This window comes from Stenella coeruleoalba, assembly GCF_951394435.1.
Source record: "Stenella coeruleoalba genome assembly, chromosome: 3".
Classification (NCBI taxonomy): domain Eukaryota; kingdom Metazoa; phylum Chordata; class Mammalia; order Artiodactyla; family Delphinidae; genus Stenella; species Stenella coeruleoalba.
The window spans coordinates 75425003-75451975 of NC_137148.1; the positions used below are offsets into that span (position 1 = coordinate 75425003).

The 26973-nt window shown below is 36.3% G+C and overlaps 1 protein-coding gene and 1 long non-coding RNA gene across 3 annotated transcripts in view; one reads left to right on the plus strand and one right to left on the minus strand.

Moving 5' to 3' along the window:
- The window catches only part of LOC307184800, a 58421-nt gene extending 37801 nt beyond the window's left edge, over positions 1–20620 (plus strand). For both annotated transcript variants that reach the window (XR_013827829.1, XR_013827830.1), the window contains 2 exons: positions 11206–11275; positions 19468–20620. This is a non-coding gene — a long non-coding RNA (uncharacterized lncRNA). The remainder of the gene's footprint in view (positions 1–11205; positions 11276–19467) is intronic.
- Positions 1–26973, minus strand: part of KIAA0825 — a 398890-nt gene that overhangs the window by 8118 nt on the left and 363799 nt on the right.

Genomic DNA, 26973 nt, shown 5'->3' on the forward strand with positions numbered 1-26973 from the left:
GATGTTCCTATGTTATTCTTAGCTGGATTGAAGAAATAATAATCTTTAACCTCTAGTGTCACAACAGGTAGTAGTTGGTATCTAGAATAGGTATTGTTAAATTGTTATTTGTATGAATCATAAATATGAGGACTCTAAGAGCCTTAAAATTAGTCTCCTCATCCTTTGTTTCTACATCATTAGTTGATTCTTAAGGTCTTAAACTCAGTGATCATACCAAAAGACAACAACTTCTTGCAAGTTCATTCATTTACTAATCATCTCCATACCAGTTCTTAGGATATGCTGCTGTAGATATAGAAGAAATAGAAGACTGGCCCAATTAGCAAAACTCTGGGAAACTCTGTCTCAATGAATGGTAATGGTAGGAAATTAACTGTAGTGCACCTCTACATAAAAAACTGAAATTAGAGGACCTTCTAAGTTACTATGTTGGGCTTTTAGTACATGTATAGCTTATGTTATGAGAGATCTGCTTTGGTTTGTAGTTTATTTGGTATTTATCACAATGAGCCACATTTTAGAACAGTTTTACTGTGTATAATTAATTTGCCCATTCATCCAGCAAACATTTACTGAGTACCTGCTAACCTCAAAACACTGGGCTAGGTAATGTAGAGGTGAGTTGAGCTGGTTATGGTCTTCTCTTCAGGGAGCTTATTCAGACCAAAAGAGGTCGTCATATGGGCTTGACTGAGTAATTATTCTAAATCCATATTCAAAATCCCATAAGGATTTTGTAGAATATTTCAGTTTAGGTATGAAATGTCAGTGAAAATATAAGGCACTGGTGCCATTTCCTTAGGCTTTATCTTAGCAATTGTTTGTGGGAAAGGCATAATTCAGGCATTTCTTCCTTCACTCATGAAGCAATCTGTGGTAGTCTTGGGGAATAATTCATGTCCTTCCTCATTCACTGGAAAGGTAGCAACATTAATGACAGAATGCCTCCTCACTTTTTAAAGGTCATTATCAAATCCTATGGTAAAATTGGAAACTATAGAATTTGATGTCCTTCTTTAAAGACGTTTCTGTAGAAAGGTGATTCTGAACAGCACTTAATCCCAAAGGACAAACTTTAGGGAGGGGACAGATAAAATGCTATCCTAAATTTGACAAAAAATTCATGAATATTGTGATTCATGAATAACTATGGGAAATCTATTATAAACCAGAAAATCAGCTTTGAATGTAATCACCATGAATATAAATGGCACCATTTTTTAGTAGCTCTTTTTATCCACATAAACCACAGAATTAGAGTCTCTTAACTTTGGAGACAGGTCTTTATAATACTATACTTGATAGATGAGACCTACCTACTTTTTTTTTTAATTATTTATTTATTTTTGGTTGTGTTGGGTTTTTGTTGCTGTGCGCAGACTTCCTGTAGTTGCCTCGAGCGGGGTCTACTCTTCATTGCGGCATGTGGTCTTCTCACTGTGGTGGCTTCTCTTGTTGCGGAGCATGGGCCCTAGGCATGCGGGCTTCAGTAGTTGTGGCACGTGGGCTCAGTAGTTGTGGCACGCAGCCTCACTAGTTGTGGCTCGCGGGCTTTAGAGTGCAGGCTCAGTAGTTGTGGCACACGGGCTTAGTTGCTCTGCGGCATGTGGAATCTTCCCGGACCAGGGATTGAACCGATATCTCCTCATTGGCAGGCGGATTATTAACCACTGCACAACCAGGGAAGTCCTGAGACCTCCCTACTTTCTGATACGTTCTCCAGACGAGGCAAATCCACAACCACATTTACCTAATGTTTTAGAACCGAAGTTTTAAGAAATGTATATAGTTTCAGTTCATCTTCCTTATCATACATTTGGTGAAAATGGAGAAATTGTTATTCTTTTCATGTAACATAGACAATTGATTTATTGCTTAGTTTTATCTTCTCCAAAAAGAATAGTTTAGAATTTCCTTCTATGTAGTAATTTTTTTTTTTTTTTTTTTTTGCGGTACCCGGGCCTCTCACTGTTGTGGCCTCTCCCGTTGTGGAGCACAGGCTCCAGACGCGCAGGCTCAGCGGCCATGGCTCACAGGCCTAGCCGCTCCGTGGCATGTGGGATCTTCCCAGACCGGAGCACGAACCCGTGTCCCCTGCATCAGCAGGCGGACTCTCAAGCACTGCGCCACCAGGGAAGCCCCTAGATAGTAATTTTTAATACTTTAAAAGTTTTGTTTTTCTCTGAACTTTGTATTGAATCTCTAAAGTAGTTAAATAATAGGAATCATACATGGGAGCTACGAGGCCTTATACCATTTTCAGTAGGAGCCTTAGGGAATGAGAGGATGGCAAAAAATCTCACTTTGATAAGGGATCAGAGAGAGCTTTGCAAACTTATTTCTAAATTAAGTTAGTTATTCCCTCAAGCTAATTAAGGTATACTACTTTGGGGAGAATTCAGTAGGAAAAATGAAAGCATTAAGGTAACTCATTCAAACAAAAAGGTCAAAAACGCTTAAGAATATCATTTATTTGTACTGTTTTATTTTCAAACTTAGAATAGAGATTTTATTTTGAATATTATAGAGGTTTTTGTGAACTGTAAAGGATGTTCAGTATTTATAGAATACAATAAATGGAAATCACATCCTGGCCTTTGGAAGTTACAAAACATAAGCATTTCTTAAAATAAAGTGAGTTATTCCAACTCCTGTCAAATTACTTTGCCTCAATTTAACACTTCAATATCCAGAAAATAAGGTTTGTCTGTTTATTTTATGAAAATACATCACAGTTTGTTAATATACCACTTAGAACCCCTGAAACCCAATGCTATCTATATTTAATGTATAGAAATATATAGAAATAAATAGAATAAATGAATAGTGAAATATATATTAAATATATATATATAAATACACACATCTGAAATCCATACTCAATATAATTAAATATCAAAACTTGCCATCATGAATTAGCAGGTTGGTTGCTTGCTTTAGCCAAGAATTTGTTATATGTTTATGATAACTAGCTATATATGCAGTTTATCTAGCTATTTCTGCAAGAATTCAAATGGATGTTCTTTTATAAGGTAGTTGATTTCTTTTGCTACTACTAATACAGTAAAATGAATCGTTCCAAGCTAGGAACAAGCAGCAAAACCCTTAATTTGAACTTATAGTCTACAGAGACTATCTGCAACACAACTTAACTTTCCAGCAATTTGTTTTAATTAATATGATTTTTTCTATGTATTTAAGTGGGAGAATTATATACCAACCAATGGGACAAGTAAGAATTCTAACCGTAACATTTTAAATACTTATGGCTTAGGGAAAACATAAATGGAAGCATAGCCATCAGTACTAATGGAAGCTGAACTTTTCCGTTACCAGTAAATTACCCATATTTCCATAGAGACTTTTTTCTCCAGTGGATTTTTAAAAAATCTAAGAGTTTATATAGAAGTCCAAGGTCATGCTATTTGGCTAGCACTCACTGCTGATACAGAAGAAATGCCCTTTGCTAGGAGAAGTGTCAAGACTGCTGTATATCGTGAGAACCATATTGCTCTTTTTTTCTCAACAATGTATTTTTCTCAGAGTAATGTACAATTTAATGAATAAAAAAGTCTTTTTCTTTTCTAGCTAAATTTGATGTACTTGGAAGTTTTCATGGACTGTGTTCTATAGACACTTGGTGTCTATCCCATTTACTAAACTGCTATGTTAAAAGTTACATAAGCTATGCCAAGAAATGTTATTCTTGCTCCAAAAATGATTGTTTAAAAAGTCTTATTTTCATCAAGAAGAAAAGGATTACATATTTGCAACTCTAAAACTTCTAAAAATTGAATGCATTTATACTAGCCATGTAAAGCTGATGACAACCCAGGCATCACAGGTTGATTTGGCAAGCAGACTGGCGCAAGGCTAACTAACCACTGCATAACCACTTCTGGGGATAACAATCTGATTGAAAGCACTATTTATAAACGTGAGATCTATCAGCTGAAATGCCTGTTTGCAACCTCTCATTCAAATTAATAGCATCATCATGTTTAGAAAAGGATTTGAAATATAGACCTGGCTCATATTTTATTTAAAATTGGCTAAAAATTTAGAAAGAGCTCTACATGGTTAATGGTGCCATTATTCTTCATTGAGTCACTGCCTATGTATTCGTATTCACATAGTATCCAACGTTCTTTCATTACTGAATGAATGAAATTATTTACTGAATGCCTACTATGAACTGGCACTGGGGGGGTTTGGAGCATATAATTATGACAGCTAACGCTTACTTAGCATTTCAATGTGCCAGGCACTGTTCTAAGGACTTTGCATATAGTAATTCATTTAGCCCTCATAGCAACTTTAATTAATTTAAATTTGTTTAATTTTATATTGGAGTATAGTTGATTAACAATGTTGTGTTAGTTTCAGGTATACAGCAAAGTGATTCAGTTATACATATACATGTATCTATTCTTTTTCAAATTATTTTCCCATTTAGGTTATTACAGAATATTGAGCAGAATTCCCTACGCTATACAGTAGGTCCTTGTTGGTTACCTGTATTAAATATAGCAGTGTATACATGTCAACCCCAAACTCCCAATCTATCCCTCCCCCCCACCCTTCCCCCCCTGGTAACCATAAGTTCATTCTCTGAGTCTGTGAGTCTATTTCTGTTTTGTAAATTTGTGTCATTTTTTGTTTTAGATTCCACATATAAGTGATAGCATATGATATTTGTCTTTCTCTGTCTGACTTACTTCACTTAGTATGATAATCTCTAGGTCCATCCATGTTGCTGCAAATGGTATTATTTCATTATTTTTATGGCTGAATAATATTCCTTTGTATATATATATACCACATCTTCTTTATCCATTCCTCTGTCAGTGGACATTTAGGTTGCTTCTGTGTCTTGGCTATTGTAAACAGTGCTGCAGCGAGCATTGGGGTGCATGTATCTTTTCGAATTATGGTTTTCTCCAGATATATGCCCAGAAGTGGGATTGCTGGATGATGTGGTAGTTCTATTTTTAGTTTTTTAAGGAACCTTCATACTATTCTCCATAGTGTCTGTACCAATTTACATTCTGACCAACAGTGTAGGAGGGTTCCCTTTTCTCCACACCCACTAAAGCATATATTGTTTGTAGACTTTTTGATGATGGCCATTCTGACCAGTGTGACATGGTACCTCATTGTAGTTTTGATTTGCATTTCTCTAATAATTATCGATGTTGAGCATCTTTTCATGTGCCTCTTGACCATCTGTATCTCTTCTTTGAAGAAATGTCTATTTAGATCTGCCCAGTTTTTGATTGTGTTGTTTGTTTTTTGTTTTTTTGATATTGAGCTGCATGAGCTGTTTGTATAGTTTGGAGATTAATTCCTTGTTAGTCACTTCATTTGCAAATATTTTCTTCATTCTGTGGGTTCTCTTTTTGTTTATGGTTTCCTTTGCTGTGTAAAAGCTTTTAAGATTAATTAGGTCCCATTTGTTTATTTTTGTTTTATTTTCATTACTCTAGGAGGTGGATCCAAAAAGATATAGCTGCAATTTATGTCAAAGAGTGTTCTGCCTATGTTTTCCTCTAAGAGTTTTATAGTATCCAGTTTTACATTTAGGTCTTTAATCCATTTTGATTTTATTTTTTGTGTATGGTGTTAGAGAATGTTCTAATTTCATTCTTTTACATGTAGCTGTCCAGTTTTCCCAGCACCACTTATTGAAGAGACTGTCTTTTCTCCATTGTATATTCTTGCCTCTTTGTTGTAGATTAATTGACCATAGGTTTGTGGGTTTATTTCTGGGCCTTCTGTCCTGTTCCATTGATCTATATGTCTGTTTTTGTTCCAGTACCATACTATTTTGATGACTATAGCTTTGTACTATACTCTGAAGTCAGGGAGCCTGATTCCTCCAGCTCTGTTTTTCTTTCTCAAGATTGCTTTGGCTATTCGGGGTCTTTTGTGTCTCCATACAAATTTTAAGATTTTTCGTTCTAGTTCTGTGCAAAATACCATTGGTAATTTGGTAGGGGTGGCACTGAATATGTAGATTGCCTTGGGTAGTATAGTCATTTTGACAATATTGCTTCTTCCAATTCAGGAACATGGTATATCTTTCCATCTGTATCATCTTCGGTTCCTTTCATCAGTGTTTTACACGTTTCCAAGTACAGGTCTTTTGCCTCCTTAGGTAGGTTTATTCCTAGGTATTTTATTCTTTTTAATGCGATGGTAAATGGGATTGTTTCTTTAATTTCTCTTTCTGGGCTTTTGTTTTTAGTGTATAGAAATGCAACAGATTTCTGTGTATTAATTTTGTATTCTTCACCTTTACCGAATTCATTGATGAGCTCTAGTAGTTTTCTGGTAGCATCTTTAGGATTTTCTATGTATAGAATCATCTCATCTGCAAATCGTGACAGTTTTACTTCTTGTCTTCCAATTTGGGTTCCTTTTATTTCTTTTTATTCTCTGATTGTCATGGCTCAGACTTCCAAAACTATATTGAATAAAAGTGGTGAGAGTGCATACCCTTGTGTTATTCCTGATCTCAGAGGAAATGCTTTCAGCTTTTCACCTTTGAGTATGATGTTAGTGGTAGGTTTGTCATATATGGCCTTTATTATGTTGAGGTATGTTCCCTCTATTCCCACTTTCTGGAGAGCTTTTTAATCATAAAGGGTGTCGAATTTTGTCAAAAGCTTTTTCTACATCTATTGAGATGATCTTATGGTTTTTATTCTTCAATTTCTTGATGTGGTATATCACACTGATTGATTTGCAGATGTTGAAAAATCCTTGATTCTCTAGGATAAATCCCACTTGATCATGGTGTATGAACCTTTTAATGTACTATTGAATTCAGTTTGCTAGTATTTTGTTGAGGATTTTTGCATCTGTGTTCATCAGTGATATTGGCCTATAATTTTCTTTTTTTGTGATATCTTTGTCTGGTTTTGGTGTCAGGGTGATGGCGTCCCTCACAGAATGAGCTTGGGAGTGGTCCTTCCTCTGCTGATTTTTGGAATAGTTTCAGAAGGATAGGTGTTAAGTCTTCTCTAAATGTTTGCTAGAATTTGCCCGTGAAGCCATCTGGTCCTGGACTTTTGTCTGTTGGGGATTTTTTAATCACAGTTTCAATTTCAGTACTTGTGATTGGTTTGTTCATATTTGTGTGTGGATGATTTCCTACCTTTACTGCATGTTTGCCTTTACTAGTGGGCTCTTCCATTTGTAATTTTCTTGTTTCGCGTGGTGGCCTTTTCTTTTTCACCTAGAGAATTTCCTTTATCATTTGTTGCAAAGCTGGTGTGGTGGTGCTGAATTCTCTTAGCTTTTGCTTGTCTGTAAAGCTTTTGATTTCTCCATCAAATCTGAAAGAGAGCCTTGCTGGATAGAGTGTTCTTGGTTATAGGTTCTTCCCTTTCCTCACTGTAAATATATCATGTCACTCCCTTCTGGTTTGCAGGGTTTCTGCTGAGAAATCAGCTGATAACCTTATGGGAATTCCCTTGTATGTTATTTGTTGCTTTTAATATTTTTTCTTGCTGTTAATTTTTGTCAGCTTGATTACTATGCATCTCAGCATGTTCCTCCTTGTCCGTCCTGCCTGCGGCTGTCTGAGCTTCTTGGACTTGGGTGACTGTTTCCTTTCCCATGTTAGGGAAGTTTTCAGCTATTATCCTTCAGATATTTTCTCAGGTCATTTCTCTCTCTCTTCTCCTTCTGCAGTACCTATAATGAGAATGTTGATGCATTTAATGTTGTCCCAGGTCTCTGAGACTGTTCTTGTTTCTTTTCATTCTTTTTCTTTATTTTGTTTCATGGCAGTGATTTCTACCATTCTTTCAGCTCACTTATTCTTTCTTCTGCCTCAGTTATTCTGCTATTGATTCCTACTAGTGTATTTTTCATTTTAGTTATTGTACTGTTCATCTCTGTTTGTTTTTTCTTTAGTTCTCCTAGGTCTTTGTTAAACATTTCTTGTATCTTTTCGATCTGTACCTCCATTCTTTTTCTGAGATCATGTATCATTTTTACTATCATTATTCTGAATTCTTTTTTGGGTAGATTGCCTATCTCCACTTCACCTAGTTGTTCTTCTGAGGTTTTACCTTATTCCTTCATCTGGGACATATTCCTCTGCCATCCCATTTTGTCTAACTTTCTTTGATTGTGGTTTCCATTATGCAGGCTGCAGGGTTGTAGTTCTTCTTGCTTCTGCTGTCTGACTCCACAGTGGATGAGGCTGTCTAAGAGGCTTGTGCAGGCTTCCTGGTGGGAAGGACTGGTTCTTGCCCACTGGTGGGTGGAGCTGGGTCTTGTCCCCCTGATGGGCAGGGCTGTGTCAAGGGGTGTGTTTATTGGGCAGCTGTGTGCTCAGGAAGACTTTAAGCAACCTGTCTGCTGATGGGTGGGGCTGTGTTCCTGCCCTGTTGGTTGTTTGGCCTGAGTCATCCCAGCACTGGAGCCTACAGGCTGTGGGGTGGGGCCAGGTCTTGGTGGGAAAATGGCCTCCAGGAGTGCCCATGCTAATGAGTACTCCTCAGAACTACTGCCGCTAGTGTTTTTGTCTCCACAGTGAGCCACAGCCACACCACACCTCTGCAAGAGACCCTCCAATACTAGCAGGTAGGTCTGGCCCAGTGTCTTATGAAGTCACTGCTTTTTTCTCCTGGGTCCTGGTGTGCACAAGACCTTGTGTGTGCCCTCCAAGAGTGGAGTTTCTGTTTCCTCCAGTCCCGTGGAATTCCTGTGATCACACCCTGCTGGCCTTCAAAGCCAGATTCTCTTGGGGCTCCTCCTCCAATTGCCAGACCCCCAGGCTGGGGATCCTGACGTGGGACTCAGGACTTTCACGCCTGTGGCAGAACTTCTGTGGTATAATTATTTTCCAGTTTGTGGGTCACCCACCCAGTGAGTATGGGATTTGATTTTATTGTGATTGCACCCCTCCTACTGTCTCGTTGTGGCTTCTTCTTTGTCTTTGGATGTAGAGTATCTTTTTTGGTAGGTTCCACCATTTTTTTTGTTGATGGTTGTTCAGCAGTTAGTTGTAATTTCGGTGTTTTTGTAAGAAGAGGTGAGTTCACGTCCTACTACTCCACCATCTTGTCTTTGTCTAGCAACTTTAATTATTGCCACACACGAGGCGTTACCCAGGGTCACACAACTGGTCCGTGGTGGAGCCAGGATTCTAACCCAAGCAGCTGGCTCTAGAGTTAATGCTCTTACCCACTATAGTACATCTACTGCAACCTATGTCTCTGTGTCTCCTATAATAATAAGTGAAATGTGAGCTGCTCACAGTTTAAGACCAGTTAATATCCACTGTGTATTTGTTAACAAATTAATTAATAGGAAAAAACAACAACAACAGTCTCTTTGCACCCCATGATGGCAGGCCAGAACTGGAAGACCTGATTTATTTCAGACCCACTTGAGTTGAGATGCCTCAACTTTTACAGTAGTGGCAGATTAGGAGCCTCTCAAGACAACTCCCATTGCTTCAGCTCTTTGGGGATGATGGGACCACTTCCTCACTTCCCATCCTTACTCCTGGGGAAATAATTAGAAGTACTGCTTCCTCTAACTTCATGCTGATATCAAGGAGGTTGAGAGGCATGATAAACAAGATCTTGGGGCTTCCCTGGTGGCGCAGTGGTTGAGAGTCCGCCTGCCGATGCAGGGGACACACGTTCGTGCCCCAGTCCGGGAAAATCCCACATGCTGCGGAGTGGCTGGGCCCGTGAGCCATGGCCACTGAGCTTGCGTGTCCGCAGCCTGTGCTCCGCAACGGGACAGGCCACAACAGTGAGAGGCCCACGTACCGCAAAAAAAAAAAAAAAAAAAATCTTTACCCTCAAAGAACTTATATTTGAATGGACATCAAAGCTATTTCAAGAAATGTTTTCATCTTATGGCCCTGTCAGTAAGCTGTGGTGCCCTCTTCAATAGCTACACAAAATGTGGAGTATATTATGTGTCCAGACTTGGTCACTCGTTCCAAGATTCTTGCTGTTTCAGCTTAGGATATTTAACATGAAATCACCACTGCAATGTGGTGCCTCCATAGATGAATTTTAAGTTTTAATAATTTTTCATTTTCACTTTTGAGAGTAGCTTTGTATACATTTTAAAAATTAAAAAATCAAAGCAAAACACGGCCAACACTTTGATGTGAGTCCAAGCTTTGGTAAAATGCATAAAAGTAACACCAAGTCCAAGAGAAATTGAAACTCTAAGCACATTTTGCTTGCATTCATTCCTTGTTTCTAATTTAATAAATATTTCCCAGAATGGAGTTAGTAAATCAAAGTAAATATATATATATATATATATATATAAAATGCTTACTTATTCCCTTTTGGGTTCTATGTCAATTGTGTACATTTCATAAATATAAACATAAGACATATTTGCTAAGGAATTACATTTGTTGATGTGGCAACCTCATGGCTTAAAGTATAAAAAATTCATACCTTGTCAATTATGAATTGCATTTCCCCCATTTGTATAGAATATGGAATTTCTTTGAGTACTGGCTAAAAATGTACATGATACTATTTCAGATGTAAGTATTGCTTAAAAAAAAAAATCAACATCACCCTGCCTTAAGAGATGAAACATCTGAAAACTATAATCCTTTTAAATAAATTTAAAAAAATCTATTCTTTGCTCATTTATTCAGCTTTCTTCTCACTATAGCCAATTACCAACCTTATCAGTCCATTTCCTTTTATTTATATTTTAGTCGAATGAGTGTCATAACAGGAAGGAAGTATGAATACCCTTTAATACTTACAGATTTTTTTTCAAATTTAAACATCTTTCTTGCTAAGCAGAATTAATGCACTGACTCACTCCCACAGCTATCACCCTGGATGCCCTTTTTCTATTTCATTGCCATTTTGTGTATGAACACATCACTGGTGTGGTATTTATCTTGATAGGTAGTGAAAAAACAGTCTTGCCTCAAAAAGCCATGCCATGTTTCCAGCCCTTGTTTATAAGGCATCTTCCAGCAGCAATCTCACTGCAGAGTTGCATGTACTAAATGGTGGCCCAACTCAGATCACTGGTATTCTCCCTGAGTAAAATCCTATGTATGCTGTCAATTTAATTGGTGCCACAGATAACTGTGACCCTTTTTCCCCTTCAACTGCTTATAGTCATTTTAAGATCTGTCATCACAGCTTAAGGTATGATTATGTCTAATAATGCTTTATTTTGCAGTGGGTATATCACAGTTATTGCCATATACAGAAAATTCTGACTGACATTTCCAGAGCTTTTTGGTGACAGAGTAAGTAAAGCAGTATATTACCTCTTTCTATGACTGCCAGGTGAATAACCCAACACAACTACCTAATATCTTGAGAGAAGGCTTTACTATTTTGGAGAGCCTTTTCCCCCATTTCACATCCCCACAGCACTGCCCTGTATTCCTCTCCTCTGAGTTTATCTCCCTAATTTAAATTCTAACTTCAAATATATCAGTTGACTAATATTAAACTTAACTTCCAAAAGGAGTCCATTTAAATACCTTCCTTCTGTACTTAATGATACAGATTTAAGGTCGAATATTTGTCATTTTTTAATGGAAATAGCTAGGAAGCATTAAAAAATAAAGTGAACAATTGGCATTGAAATATTTGGTAAACAAAATCATTTCAGTTATTTCTGTCCTACCACCTAACCTATTTGCCATAACCTATGAATTTGGCCAAAATGCAGGAAGTCTAATTCAAGCTGACATTCAAAGGTTATTCTCATTAATGTCTAAATTTTCGTGTTGAGTTCCTGCTACTGTATTACAATTCTGATTTCCATATCAAATTTATTAAGTTTTCTTTACTGTTAAAATCCATCATTGGCCCAGCAATATACAGTAGAACCAATAATGTCTATTGATGTTTAATATGCCTAACTTTGTTGTAAATTCAGTTTTTAAAAACAAGGTCTTTGCCAGCCCTTTTATTTATAGGCAATAGAGTATACTCAAGAGGATCTTACCTAACAATTTAGAATTATCATTACAAAATGTAAAAAGCCTGTTGTGGGCCAATTCGTCTTTAACATTAGCCAGAAGATGAACTTTGCCCAAAGAATTCTTTGGAAATATAGTATATTAATGACCCAATGGAATAAACACTTGACCATCAAAAAGCACTGAGTGTGAAAAACTGCTTTATCTTAACCCTGCTTTATACAACATAAACAGATTCATTACTGCTGAAATATGCCGCATCTCTAATTTCATTTTCACAAAACTTCAACACACCACTGCAGAATCCTGATTAGTTCTCTCAGTAAATAACTATGGCATTACCATTATTATTGTTCACTGGAAGTCCCTATTTAGAAGAAGAACAACAGGGAAATTACTACACAGTATTCCCCACCCCCAGGAAACACATAAAAACACAAGTACACACACACCCATAGATAATAAAACACTGGAAAATGATAAGAATATTCAAGAAAATGCTTTATCTTTAGCTGTGATTCAGCTATTCAGCTAACTTTATCTAATGGTATATTATTCCATTAGTTTTAAAACCCAGGAAAATATTAGCAATTGAATATTATGAGGAAAAATGTCAACCTAATTATGAAATGAAATTAAGCTATCAAGCAATGGAATACTGTGAATCATTAACCTTAAATTCTGTATTACATGGAAGCAGAAAGCAGATTTCAGATAAAAGGCTCAGACTGCATACTGTGAAATATTTTACTTTTACCGGCTCCTAGATTCTGTGGGTTTCTTTTCTGTTTCTTTTTCTTTCCTTAATAACTCAAATTTTCAATTACTAGAATTTCATTCCCATTCAGTTGCTATTAAGCTAGCATTGCCTGTGGGATCTAGAAATTGAATTGATGAAGTATAACCAACCTTTTTATAGAGAAGGGCCATTCCTCTCAACTCTCCTAAGCTTTGAAATTCTTGGTGTTGTGTTGTGGAATCCATTAATGTTACAGAGGGAAAGTGACAAAAGATAGTAATGCAAGACTCTAGGTACCTATGCTTCAAGCCATGAGTTATGATGGATGGGTATTACAATTTGCTAGGTGATGGTAATTAACTAGTCTAGACTCCTTTCAAAAACTACTAAGCTACTTAGTGAATGTTTCTTAGAAGCTATACAAACTTCATAGATCAGATAACTGAACAAAATACTGGCATATAGAAAAATATTTTTGGAGTGCCTACTATGAGTCAGGCAATATATTAGGCACAGGGGATAACACCGTGAATACAATAATTATTGCTCCTTCTCTTATGGAACTTATATCTGTGGCAAAGAAATTTTGGGCAAGTAATCAAATTGAATGAATTAATGAATGGCAGTAACTGCAAAAGTCAATGGTCATGTCCTTTATATTTCAATAATTTTTATAGTTTTCTATATATGGATCCTGCATATTTTGGTTAGGGTTATTCCTAGAAATTTTATGGTGTGTATGTTGCTATTATTCAGAGATTTTTTTTTTTTTACTATATCTTCAGTTTCTTACTGGGATATTGATATTTTTCAATATTTTTCTTATATTTCATAGCCTTACTGATTTCTAAGAGGATTTTATGTGGTATTTTGGAGTCTTCTAAGAAATATTCCCTGCAGTTAATAACCATTTTCCCCTTTTCCTCTCCAGCAGTTAGTCCATTACTTCTGATTTATGTCTTATTCCACTAGCCAGAAATTCTGGAAGAATGTTAAATAGATTGGGAATTCTGTTCCCTCTTGATTTTAATAAGAGTTCTGGCTTTATAATTTATATTATATGATGTGATCTGTCTTCTTAGATATCCTTTCTTTATGGGATAAAGAAAGGGATAACCCTGCTATCCCACTCCTAGGTGTCTTCCTAAGACAAAAAGAAATTTACATTCACATAAAACCCTATAAACAAATGTTTATGGCAGCTTTATTCACAATAGCCCCAAATTGTAAACAACCCAGATGCCCTTAAACTATTTCATACAATAAAATATAACTCAGCCATAAGAAGGAACAAACTGTTGGTTCACACAACAACTTGGGTGAATTTTCAATGCATTTTCCTACGTGAAAGAAGACAGAATCAAGTGGCTATATGCTGTGTGATTCTATTTTACATGACAGACACTCCTAAAAAAGCAAAAGTACAGAGAAAAAAACAGATCAGTGCTTTCCAGGGGTTAGGAATGGGAGGAGAGATTATCAATAAAGGGGTAACTCTTGTTTAGGGGGTTGATGAAATTGTACTGCAGGGAACTCTAGTGGTCGACACATGACTCTCTGCATTTGTCAAAACACATAGAACTGTACACCACAAAGAGTGAATTTTATTATACGATAACAACAACAACAAAATCAACTAGGATGTGGGGGGAATATGAAATACAGACTGTGACATGGGAATCACACAACATTACAAATGAATTACATAACTACACTGAAGGGGGTGGACAAGAAAGGAGCCAAGCTAAGAAACTCTGGAAAGCAGTGTTTTAACTGTTTTAAGACTAAAGACAAAAGAGCTGTTCACGAACAATGTTCTCTAGTTGGTAATTTGTTTCTAACAGAGGAATTAAGAAATGTAAAACTACTCTCTTAGATTAAAAAAATTTTTTTAGATTTTAAAAGTATTTTTAGATGCTTTTAAAGATATTTTTACTTATGTTTATATAGTAGGGATATCAGAAATTATAGAAAATGGGAGTCATGTTTCTTACTGTAAGAGAAAGAAGTTACAAATAAGGGAAGAAAGCTAGAATGAACCCTGTCATGTTGGATTAAAACTGGAGATATCAATATGAACTTATTCTTTTAATATATTTACATATAAATGATACAGAAATAAATTTTGATGTGTTTGTATGCATGAGTTAGTACCTACACATGTGTTTCCTAGCTCTATCCACTGAAAGGAGCTAGAAGGTACCCCAGTAGCAATGAACAGCTGGCACGTAAATTTTGGTTTATAAATTCCACTCTGCTATGCAAAAGACAGGACTCCTCAGAGAAACAGCTACTTCTAGGGCTAGGGCAGGAAAAACACAATATGAGCCTGGAGCATCAGAAAGTAAGGATGTTACGGATTTCCCTGGTGGCACAGTGGTTAAGAATCTGCCTGCCCCACCATCACCCTGATACCAAAACCAGACAAAGATACTACAAAAGAGAAAGTTACAGACCAGTATCACTGATGAATATAGATACAAAAATCCTCAACAAAATACTAACAAACAGAATCCAACAACACATTAAAAGGATCATACACCATGATCAAATGGGATTTATCCCAGGGATGCAAGGATTCTTCAATATATGCAAATCAATCAATGTGATACACCATAATAACAAAGTGAAGAATACAAACCATATGATCATCTCAATAGATGCAGAAAAAGCTTTTGACAAAATTCAACACACATTTATGATAAAAACTCTCCAGAAAGTGGGCATAGAGGGTACCTATCTCAACATAATAAAGGCCATATACAACAAACCCACAGCAAACATCATTCTCAATGGTGAAAAACTGAAAGCATTTCCTCTAAGACCAGGAACAAGACAAGGATGTCCACTCTCACCACTATTATTCAACATAGTTTTGGAAGTCCTAGCCACGGCAATCAGAGAAGAAAAAGAAATAAAAGGAATCCAAATCGGAAAAGAAGAAGTAAAACTGTCACTGTTTGCAGATGACATGATACTATACATAGAGAATCCTAAAGATGCCACCAGAAAACTACTAGAGCTAATCAATGAATTTGGTAAAGTTGCAGGATACAAAATTAATGCACAGAAATCTCTTTCATTCCTATATACTAATGATGAAACATCTGAAAGAGAAATTATGGAAACACTCCCATTTACCATAGCAACAAAAAGAATAAAATACCTAGGAATAAACCTACCTAGGGAAACAAAAGACCTGTATGCAGAAAACTATAAGACCCTGATGAAGGAAATTAAAGATGATACCAACAGATCGAGAGATATACCATGTTCTTGGATTGGAAGAATCAACATTGTGAAAATGTCTATACTACCCAAAGCAATCTACAGATTCAATGCAATCCCTATCAAATTACCAATGGCATTTTTTATGGAACTAGAACAAATCATCTTAAAATTTGTATGGAGAAAAAAGACCCCGAATAGCCACAGCAGTCTTGAGGGAAAAAAATGGAGCTGGAGGAATCAGACTCCCTGACTTCAGACTATACTACAAAGCTACAGTAATCAAGACGATATGGTACTGGCACAAAAACAGAAACATAGATCAATGGAACAAGATAGAAAGCCCAGAGATAAACCCACGCACCTATGGTCAACTAATCTATGACAAAGGAGGCAAAGATACACAATGGAGAAAAGACAGTCTCTTCAATAAGTGGTGCTGGGAAAACTGGACAGCTACATTTAAAAGAATGAAATTAGAACACTCCCTAACACAATACACAAAAATAAACTCAAAAAGGATTCGAGACCTAAATGTAAGACCGGACACTATAAAACTCTTAGAGGAAAACATAGGAAGAACCCTCTTTGACATAAATCACAGCAAGATCTTTTTTGATCCACCTCCTAGAGTAATGGAAATAAAAAGAAAAATAAACAAATGGGACCTAATGAAACTTCAAAGCTTTTGCACAGCAAAGGAAACCATAAACAAGACGAAAAGACAACCCTCAGAATGGGAGAAAATATTTGCAAACGAATCAACGGACAAAGGATTAATCTCCAAAATATATAAACAGCTCATGCTGCTCAATATTAAAGAAACAAACAACCCAATCCGAAAATGGGCAGAAGACCTAAATAGACATTTCTCCAAAGAAGACATACAGATGGCCAAGAAGCACATGAAAAGCTCAACATCACTAATTATTAGAGAAATGCAAATCAAAACTACAATGAGGTATCACCTCACACCAGTTAGAATGAGCATCATCAGAAAATCTACAAACAACAAATGCTGGAGAGGGTGTGGAGAAAAGGGAACCCTCTTGCACTGTTGGTGGGAATGTAAATTGATACAGCCACTATAGAGAACAGTATGGAGGTTCCTTAAAAACCTAAAAATAGAATTACCATATGATTCAGCAATCCCACTACTGCTCATATACCCAGAGAAAACCATAATTCAAAAAGACACATGCACCCCAATGTTCATTGCAGCACTATTTACAATAGCCAGGTCATGGAAGCAACCTAAATGTCCATCGACAGACGAATGGATAAAGAAGTTGTGGTACATATATACAATGGAATATTAGCCATAAAAAAGAACGAAATTGAGTCATTTGTTGAGACATGGATGGATCTAGAGACTGTCATACAGAGTGAAGTAAGTCAGAAAGAGAAAAACAAATATCGTATATTAACGCATGTATGTGGAACCTAGAAAACCGGTTTGCAGGGCAGAAGTTGAGACACAGATGTAGAGAACAAACGTATGGACACCAAGGGGGGAAAACCGCGGTGGGATGGGGATGGTGGTGTGCTGAATTGGGCTATTGGGATTGACATGTATACACTGATGTGTATAAAATTGATGACTAATAAGAACCTGCAGTATAAAAAAACAAAAACAAAAAACAACTAATACTAAACTTTCTTTGGGTTATTCGTATAGAAATATGTTAATATAAATGTTTCAGACATTGCATGAAATTTCTAAAATTCTTATATATTCTGGTATAATGTTATAAGTCATAATTCTAGTTATTACTTTAAAATGTATATCTCAGAAATTAAAAAAAAAGGTGGTAAAGAAGGTAAAATGAGCAAATCATAAACAAAGCCAGCTATTTCAAAAACAAACAAACAAACAAACAAAAATTCACCTGCCAGCGCAGGGGACATGGGTTCGATCTCTGGTTCAGGAAGATCCCCCGTACTGCGGAGCAACTAAGCCCATGTACCACAACTAATGAGCCTGTGCTGTAGAGCCCGTGTGCCACAACTACTGAAGCCTGTGTGCCCAGAACCAGTGCTTCGGAACAAGAGAAGCCACTGCAATGAGAAGCCCACACACCGAAATGAAGAGTAGCCCCTTGTTCGCCGCAACTAGAGAAAGCCTGCGTGCAGCAACAAAGACCCAACGTAGCCTAAAATAAATAAATAAATAATAAAATTAAAAAAAAAAAAAAAGAAAGATAGTAAGGAGGTTAAAAAAAAAAAAAAAGATGGGAGTATATAAAAAAGGCTTAGGAGCCAGCCTGGAAAAGTTAATTGACAAAGTTGGAAAAGCTTGAGCAACAAAATAAATAATGACTGCATTACATTATAACCGAATAATAAAATAAATATTCATGAATCCATACTAATATAAATAAGTAAATAAATAGGGGGATATGTGACAACTCTTACTCAAATAACAATTCTAAATAATATATACAAAGAAATAAGAGAAATAGAAATCACTATTAAAGCACCATGGCAATATTGCCACACAATACAATGGCTACTAAAATTAATAGGTAAAAGTTTATGCAGAAATTGGATATTTGCATAAGGTCAAAGTATCTCCCTCAAATATTTAGTAATTACAAAGGAAAAAGAGTAACAACATTAGAGAATCCTAACAAACACCAGCTTAACTAAGTGACCAAGAGTAACATCACCAGTAATAAGACTTACTGATGTTATTTAATCCCTGATATGAGACACTGAGAAGGGCCCATTGCCTCTATGGTTTCCTTACCAATAATGCACAACCTTAATCTAACGAGAAAGCATCAGACAAACAAACTGAGGCACAGTCTACAAAAATAACTGACCAGTACCCTTCAAAAGTGTCAAGGTCATGAAAGACAAAGACTCAAGAACTGGCATAGATTGGAGGAGACTAAGGAGCCATGACAACTAAATGCAATGTGGGATCCCGGAACAACAAAAGGACAATGGTAGAAAAAAGTTCTGTACTTTAGTTAAGAGTAGTATCCTAAGGATGATTTCTTAGTTTTGATACGTGTCTTTTGGTTATGTAAGATGTTAAACATAAGGGGAATCTGGGTGAACGGTAAATGAGAAATCTGTGTACTATTTTTGTCACCTTTCTGTAAGTTAAAAATGGCACTAAAAAAATGCTGTAGATGTGCCATCATCTCATAGCACTTAATGCTTCAGAGAAGTTTAAGCCCAGCCTAATTTTGTCCCTTTTTAGGTAACCTGCTTTATTTTTTCCTTCCTGGATGCTTTAAATCTGTTTTCCTCTTTCTTAAAATTAACTACATATAAAAATTAATTTGATTTTCTTTAGTGCCAACTTAAATCCTTTTACTTTTTTCCAAATCTTATCCATTTCCGTTGTTACTTTGGCCTCTTGTTATTGCATCTCATTGCTTCTCTTGCATTACATATTGTAACCTACGGGTTTCTACAGTTTGTTCAGAGGCTTGCCTTATATCCTATGGAGGATACTAGATTGTTCTAACCTTTTTGTCTGATCCCCATATTAAGCATGTTTCTGTGTGTTTGTTTATTTGTTTTTCAGAGTGATTTTCACATTCCCTCAAGCTGGAGCATATTTTCACAAGCACTATTTGGGTTCTTTGGTCATTCAGCTTTAAAGTAAGAGAACTCCATCTAGACCACTTCCATCATCTTGTGATTCATGGAAAACCATTGACAACAGGATTACTGACTGATCTTGGAGTTGTTAGTTTTTATCAGTTTTAGTGTTTTTATAGTTATTTCATTGGGTGGTTGTAAGAGGTTTTACTAGGGGGTGTTAGGTAGCATGCACTTTCAATCAAGCTACCTATTCAAAATGTCAGCATTTTTGCAGTATCTCCCAAGATGTTTCTGTTGAAGAATAATATTTGTACTGTTAGAGTTATATCTGGAACTTCTGTACTCCAGAATCAAAAACAAAAATGTGAAGCAATAGTTTCTATTTCACAGGCTAATTAAAGCAAGAGATTTGGTATTTCTTTACAAAAAGAATGATGAAGGTAGATAGTGGCCTGGAAACCAGTGAACCTGATTGCAAAATGAATATTTAAAAGCCCCTCTGATTTAATGTGCTCTTGTTTCCATTCCCTTTATTCTTTACAAAGACAAAGAGTCCTCTGTAAATATTGCTTTAAGGATTATCAGGCTTCAATTTTCAATTTTGTCCAAAGGCCATAATTTAAACCATAATATTGGCTTTACAAATGTAAACAGTGATTGAACCTCTTTCCTTTAGCTAATAGAAATGCCAATGAAATTAGAGTCAATTAAATAATTGCTTTATTAACCTAATGTATTACTGCTGTAAGACGTGCTGTGACTCATCCAGTCAGGAGGGGAGCTAGGAGAGAACAAAACTACATCAACATAAAGACAATGGAAACCAGCATTTTGTAAAAACTTGATCCAATAAAAAGAATAAAACATTTATTGAAATTTTGATATATCAATTTCATTCTTTATAGTTTAACCATGACCGAAGATGGAAAAATCCTAAGAGATTTTAAAGGTTAAAGATCTTTCAGAATATGTTAAATGTCCCCTCTTCTGCCAAGTTTTCTCTGTCCACCTCTGTCTCCAGACTCGTCCTCTGCTTCTCTCAGGCAAGATATCTCACTTTTTCCTTTATGGTAATACAGAGGTATGTGATTACTGACTTCTAGTGTTATATACCTTGAGAGATGATTTGCAATTATTTTTTAAACTTCTGTATTCCCTACCATGTGGTCCCCTGCCTTTTTGAGGACTGAATTTATTATCTCAATAATTTCAGAACCTAGTGAAGTATTATACCTGGTAATACCACTAAGCAAATACTTGAGGAATGAATGAGTAAATAGGTAGGTCGCACTGTGGTATCTCTAGGAAGGTGCAGAGCAGGTTCTCAGTAATTAAAGCCCTTCTTGTAGCTCACCTTTCTCCTGCTGTGCCCCAAGTGTTCTTGTATACCTGAGCACAGAACAGCAAGAGAATTTTGTGGGTCTTCTTTTTCTGACCCTGTTTCAGACTACACCAAAAGTATGGCCAGAGTTGGCTGCTTTGGAAAGATGTTATGGATGTTAATGATGGAAGGATGGATGAAAGGATGGAAGGAAGGAAGCAGGGGTGCAAAGAAGGATGACCATGTATTGGGTGCTATGTTATCCCTTCCATATATATTATCTAATTTAATCCTAAAACAACTATTCAGAGTAAATATTATTATCCCTATTTTTACAATTAAGGAAACTGGGACTTTTAAATGTACTTCTTTGTACCAGGCCACACAGCTGTCCAGTGGCCAAGCTAGAATTTAAATTTCAGTTGGCTCATTCAAAACTCAGTGCTTTTCTTAGAATATGGGAATTAAGGAAGTTTTAGTTCTACAAAACTGTAATGACCCATTCTGTGAGTATCCTAAACTTGATGCAGTTTTATTTTTCAGCTTTGAACAATAGGATTCAGAAATATTTGCCTATCATTTCTATCATACTTAGTTTCGTTTGGTAGTCATTCATCTGTTGGACATTTACTAAGCCCAAGCACACTTGGAACACAAGTATGCCTAGGACACAGTCCCTGGACTCAAGTTCCTTTGCCCTTTTCTTAGAAGAATTCTCATTCTGGAAAGCCAACTTACTTGCCATCCCATTTATGGTTTCTTTGCTTTCTCTTCTGCCTTTTTTTTTTTTTTTTTTTTTTGCGGTACGTGGGCCTTTCACTGTTGTGGCCTCTCCCGTTGCGGAGCACAGGCTCCGGACGCGCAGGCTCAGCGGCCATGGCTCACGGGCCTAGCCGCTCCGTGGCATGTGGGATCTTCCTGGACCGGGACATGAACCCGCGTCCCCTGCATCGGCAGGCACACTCTCAACCACTGCGCCACCAGGGAAGCCGTCTTCTGCCTTCTAACAAATTCCCTAGCCACAAAAACATACACCTCATACTCCTTATATTAGAATATTTTATCTGCTTTCTGTTCTTAGTCTAAAAGGAAGGCTCATATCTTCTCCAAGGTCAACAGAAATCTCCTATTGTTTATACATGAAAATATTTAAGAAACTTAGGTACAGATTTTGTACTATTGTCATGTAAGTTATATTAACGGGGAGTGAAATTGACTTTACAAACTACTTATATATGTACATATATACATGTACATATATATGCATATAGTCTTTAGAAAGTATTAGACTCTAAACGTTCAACTCAGAGGAAACTTAAACTTTGGTATCTCTTTAAGTCATCATTTTATCTTCAGTTTGTACCTTCTGTATTTTGTCTATGAAGAATCTACAACTCAGAATGACTTCCAAAGCATCTGCTCAAAGTATTGGCATAGAAAAGGGATTAGGACTTAAAATTAGAAAACATGAGCTTCAGTCCTATCATTCACCATCAAGTCACTTAATCTTTCTGCATCTTTTCTAATCTGGAAAATGGAAATAATAACAGTAGTAGTAGCTAGCTTATAACATTATTTGGAGAATCAAATGATATATATATTTTTTTTTTTTTTTTTTTTTTTTTTTGGCGGTACGCGGGCCTCTCACTGCTGTGGCCTCTCCCGCTGCGGAGCACAGGCTCCAGACGCGCAGGCTCAGCGGCCATGGCTCACGGGTCCAGCCACTCCGCAGCATGTGGGATCTTCCCAGACCGGGGCACGAACCCGTGTCCTCTGCATTGGCAGGCGGACTCTCAGCCACTGCGCCACCAGGGAAGCCCTCAAATGATATTATTAAATGAAGGGTTGCAGAGCACTATACAAATGTATTACAGATCCATAATCCCTCATCTGAAACCCCTGAGGTCATTTTCAGAATTCAGACCTTTTTTTAGATTTTAAAAAAGGTAATACAATACACATTCTTTTTATTAGGAAGCATTCCCAACAGGGTCTAGGGCAGTACCCTATAACCCAATATATTAATATATTTGCAGCAAAATATATAAACATCATTTTAAGTGGGATAAATTAAGACTATAAACTTACAAAGACTTTCAGCTTAAGAGCTTTCTGTAGTTCAGAATTGCAGATAAAGAATTGTGGGTCTCTGTTTTATCTGTATATAAGTTTAGGCCTTTTAAAAATTTTAAAAAACTCTACGTAACTTTTAATGATTAGGATTGATTTAATTTAGTATAGTACAGATAATTCATACTTTCGCTTTTATGGTTTTCTTTCCTTACTGGTATATCAATGCCAATATTTACTGACCTTCATAAAGTAGTGAATACTATTTACATTTGGAAGAAGAGAAAGGTAAGAGGACATCTTTCAGAACAATAAATGATAGCGATGTTCAGGTAAGCAAGGAATGAGTGACAACAAATAAGTCAATCTGCAGGTGTTTATGTTATTTATGGTATATAAAATAAGAAAGAAAATGTATGTGAAAAGTACATTGTAAAGTAGGAATACTATATACTATGTGCCCTGCATTGTACTTGACATTATGGGAAAACAAATTCAACATAGGATCTGGTCTCTGCCCTTGTGGACCGTACAATCCAGCACAGAGATAGAGCTAATGTGTAAAAATGAAGGGAGTTATTGAGAGCTAAGCATTCTCCATTCATTAGAAATTGGTATGGATAGGAGCTGACAGAAAAGGTTTTGTGAAGGAAGTAGTACTTGAAGGACACCTTCAGTTTGGATAGAGTAAAGATGATTGAGCAACAATGTCATGTCAAGCAAAAACATGAGGGTAGGAACGTGTGTTCCAGAGGCAGAAAAGGGCCAGTGTGTACAGAGCAACAAATGAATCTTAAGTCATGTAGTAGAGCCATTTGTGGAGGAATTTAAAAGCCTAGTGGGGGTAGTTTGGAATTGATGGGCCACGCAGTAAGAAATCCCTGCAAGTTCTTGTGCTAAGGAATGAAATCCTGAATTCAGACAAGCTTAGTTTGACAGTGAAATATACAAGTTAGTCAGAATTGGGAAAGACTGGAAACAAAGAGGTTGTTGAAATAATCCACGCAGGCAGGTAATAAGGATAAGACGGGTGTGAGGAAGGGGAAGGGTTGTCATGGCTAGAGAGTTGTTGAATAAGAAGAAGAAAAGGTAAATTTGAAATATCTGATTAGAGGGCATGGAGACAAGCAATAAAGAAAACTGGCATTTTTCACCAATTCAGATTCAGACTGGCAAGCCAGTTGATGCAGACAGGGACAGACAGTGAAAAGAGGAGTCTACTGGGGGTATGGGAGGGGAGGAGAAAAGATGAAAAACAAAGAAAACTGAGATCAAAGGGTTATTTTTAAAAAAGCAAATTACAGAACCTAAACTCCCTCATATTCTTCACTGATAATTTTGTCAGTGATGATTAATGTTCAGAAATGATGGTGACTCCAAGCCATCACAACATTCTCAATCATTAAAAAAAAAAACCCCACAAATCTAGCACAATGTACACCAAGATAATAAGACAGAACACTTTTATAACACATTTTATAAAGACTGTCACCAAGTGTTGAAACAAAAACCTGAAGAGTTACCCAGAGTTAACTTAGGGTTATTCAGAAAAATGCAAATTAACTAGAACATGCTATTCCAAAGCATGAACAAGATAGTCATAGAACCCTGGAATGGGAAGAGACTTTGAGGCATTGATTTTAATTTGCAAGTGTTCAGACCTCTCTAATTGATGAAGAGTTTATACCTAATTGTCAGAAAACTCTTCCTTATATCATACTGATATCTCTTTAACTCATATCCATTAGTAAAAATCACACTCTGAAACAACTCAAAACAAGACCATCTCCTGTGGTAGGTAAGTGACTGCCTAGAGCCAGAGGTGGGAAATGTATTGAGAGCAAAGAGAACTTTTTAGGATGACGGAACTCTTCTGTATCTTGACTGTAGAGGTACAAATTATTTAATTCAATTTACTTGTATGAAATTACCAAAATTCATTAAATTGTACACTTGGAATTTCAAACAAAGACTATCTTCCATATTAGGTAAGAGCCCTTCAAGTATTTGAAAACAGATATACTTTTCTTTATTAATTGTACTTATATATTTGGATATTTAAGATGCCAATACTTGATCCAGAACATGTTAGTTAATTTGCTCAGCATGGAATGACTAGCAGGACTTTTTTTTTTTTAAAGAAAACAATTACTAAAAAACTTAAATATAATAAATAGGAAATAAAATATAAAATAAGCAGATAATTTGATAGTTATTTATATAACATCTCTTAGGTCACAATCAGTAATTTAAGAAGATTATCTTCAATAGATTGCCTGCTTCATTCCAAGGTCCTAGAAATGCTCAATTTTCTGTAATTTAGCAGTAGTTTGGAAAATACAGTGTTGAAGATAAAAGACACTTTATGAAAGAGTGAATGGAAGCCCAAAAGAAGCAATAAATTGGGCATTTGTATAACCATAGTGGAAAGGTGCCATTTGGTTAATATATTAACTTACATTCAGTAGATGTTTCTGTCCCTACAACCTTTGACATTCTATTAGTAATATTAGTAGTTTCATATCAGGTTGATTAAATTGACCACTAAGGTGGGTGAGGTTGGTAGAAAGGCAGACAAAAGAACATACTTGTTAGTTGCCCTGAAAATTTTAAAAGTATCAAAATGACATTGACCTTTCCAATGAGCATGATTTATAATAACATTTAATTGCATGTTTCCCACCAATCACCTTCATTTCCATTATCCAGTAGTTATATGGAGTTATTACAATCTAAAAAACAAAGAAACAAAAATCACAGAATAACTCCTTTATGTTTGTATCTTTTGATACCGAAACCCAGAGCAGTGTTTTCATGAAAAAGGAGACTGAATCACTTCTAAAACTTTTAGCCAGCTTTGGGCCTCCTTTGGCCTATTATGAAAAATAAAAGATCTAAACAGTAAAATGACTAATACGTTTATTAGTCATTTGCACACCATTTGACTAAACATTATTTACAATTCTGTAGTTGAGGAAAAAAACTAGATGTACAAATCATTAAAGGTGAAAGGATACGGTATAGATAAAAGACCTCATTTGACCTATACCATTTGAATTCTTGAGAAACTCCACATGTAAAAATTATTTTAGGAATGCCCTTTATTGAAGTGTTACCTATATACAGTAATATTAATGAATTTTAAATGAACAGTTTAATGAATTTTGGCAGTTTCATACAATTAAATTGAATTAAATTGTTTGAACCACCACAATCAGAAAAAGAGGAGTTCCCTCATCCTAAAAAGTTTTCTCATGCCGCTTTGCTCTCAATAAAATTTCCCAACTGTGGCTCTAGGCAGTCACTTGATCCACTTTGTGTCATTATAGTTCTGCTTTTTCTAGAATTTCATATTATTGGAATCTTATAGTACCTGGACTTTAGTTTTTAATTTTTACACATAGCAAATTTTTGAGATTCATTCATGTTTTTGAGTTATTAATATTTTGTTCCTTTTTATTGCTGAGTAGTATTTCATTGTAGAGATATACCACAGTTTATCCATTTCACAGTTGATGGATATTTGGGTTGCCGCCCTTTTTACTGTTATGAATAATGCCGCTATGAACACTTGCAACCATATCTTTGTGTGGACATGTGTTTTTACCTCACTAGGAGTGAATTGCTGGGTACAGTGATAAATATAGGTTTCAGCCAATGAAGTACTGTCAGACTGTTTTCCAAAGCAGCCATACCATTTTTCATTCCTAACAGCAATGTATGGAAGTTCCAGTTGATTTACAGTGTTGGGTTAGTTTTAGGTATACAGCAAAATGATTCAGTTATACATAGATATGTCTATTCTTTCTCAGATTCTTTTCCCTTATAGGTTATTACAAAATATTGAGTATAGGGCTTCCCTGGTGGCACAGTGGTTGAGAGTCTGCCTGCCGATGCAGGGGACGTGGGTTCGTGCCCCAGTCTGGGAGGATCCCACGTGCTGCGGAGTGGCTGGGCCCATGAGTCATGGCCACTGAGCCTGCACGTCTGGAGCCTGTGCTCTGCCATGGGAGAGGCCACAAGAGTGAGAGGCCCGCGTACCGCAAAAAAAAAAAAAAAAAAAAAAAAAAAAAAATTGAATATAGTTCCCTGTGC